The sequence below is a fragment of the Orycteropus afer genome, unplaced genomic scaffold (genome assembly GCF_000298275.1).
Source record: "Orycteropus afer afer isolate SDZICR_OR568_19922 unplaced genomic scaffold, OryAfe1.0 scaffold00441, whole genome shotgun sequence".
NCBI classification, from domain to species: Eukaryota; Metazoa; Chordata; class Mammalia; order Tubulidentata; family Orycteropodidae; genus Orycteropus; species Orycteropus afer.
The window spans coordinates 1966719-1968426 of NW_006922028.1; the positions used below are offsets into that span (position 1 = coordinate 1966719).

Here is a 1708-nt window from a genome sequence, read left to right on the forward strand (position 1 = left end):
GAAAAAAAAAAAAAAAAAAAAGGTATTACTATGAAAGAGGATATCTTGAAGGGCAAGAAATAACATAATAATATTTCAATTGAATTTTGCCTATGTTCTAACTTCTTTCATACTCATGCTTTTTCTCAGGAAGTAGAAAAGTTATGCAGATATATCTATTTGGTTTTATTAAGTTATTTTTATACACTCTATACAGGGCTCCAGTGGTGTAATACCTAAGGCATTTGACTACTAATCAGAAGGCTGATGGTTCAAACCCACTAGCCACTCCTTGGAAGGAAGACTGGGCAATCTACTTTCATTGAGATACTGCCTCAGAAGCCCAAGGAGGGGAGGCTATGAGTTGAATTGACTCGAGGGCAGTGAGTTTGGTTTTCGGTTTTATACAGGGCTCTACTGGTGTAGCGGTTAAAACATTTAGTTGCTAACCAAAAGGTCATTGGTTAGAACCCACCATTCACTCCATGGAAGAAAGATGAAGCAGTCTCCTTCCATAAAGATTTATAGCCCTGGAAACCTTATGGGGCACTCCTACTCTGTCCTATAGGGTTGCTATGATTTTGATTTGATTCAGTGGCAGTGGTTCGGTTTTTTGGTTAACATTCATACCATATTCTTATGCAAATAAAATACACGTTATACGTTTTAGTAAGCCACACAACCACCCCTATGCATGCTATGTATATCATATGTGTGTGCACATTATGTGGGTATGTTATATGCAAAAAATATGGCAATAATCTCAGAAGCCACTTTTACTGCCCATCTCTCCCCCATGCATTAGTAAATGTAGAGATGGTCTCTCAGAGATCTGTAATGCTTCCATGGAACTACAGTAACAATGCAGTTGGGGACAGAATTTTCAAAATCTCAAACTAAAGTGAATCATAGATTGAACAATATGAAAGGGATGAAGTCAACTATTCTCTTTTCCCATGAAAAGCTTTTAACATGGTAATGGAAATATATATTAAACTAAATGCCTGATTAAAGTTCAGGTGTATATCTGGAATGTTTTAGAAATGTTTTAAATCCCTGGCTAGTTAATGCAACTGAATCAGCCCTGCTGTAAAGGAGAAGCCACATGGAACACCTTTGATAATGAAGGCACACCAATTCTGGAGCCCTGGTGCAGGGTATTTTCCAGGTGACTATTTTTTAAAGGTTGGCGGCAATTAAAAAACAAAATAAAAGTAAATGTAGTATCTAATCACTATTTTGTAAGATGGTCCTTTGGCTCCTAAAGTTCTTTGGTGCAATTAAAAAACCTAAGTGACATTCATCACATGACCCAGTCTCATAAAAGAAGTGTACCAATGTTGACCACTTATCGTCCAATGGGGAGCCCTAATGGCTTAGTGGCTAAATGCTTGGCTGCTAACAGAAATGTCAGCAGTTCGAACCCACTAGCCACTCCTCGGGAGAAAGGTGTGGCAGTTAGTGTCCATAAAGTTTACAGCCTTGGGAACCCTTGGGACAGTTCTACTCTGTCCTGTTGGCTCACTATGAGTTGGAATTGACGGCAACAGGTTTTTTGGTAACATCCAATTTTACAGAAGAAAAGGCAATTCCAAGAAAAGTGGGTACTTCTTATCCCAATGTTGATGTCAACAAAAGGGTTCAATTTTTTTTTTCCTGTCACAAAAGTTCTTATGTAGCATCAGAAATTTGATACATATTAAATTTTTTTTGTTTTAATTGCTGCAAT

General features: G+C 37.6%; 1 protein-coding gene across 1 annotated transcript in view; it reads right to left on the minus strand.

The window, feature by feature from the left end:
- SLC35F1 (solute carrier family 35 member F1) overlaps positions 1-1708 on the minus strand; it is a 654684-nt gene that overhangs the window by 88648 nt on the left and 564328 nt on the right. The window lies entirely within an intron of this gene.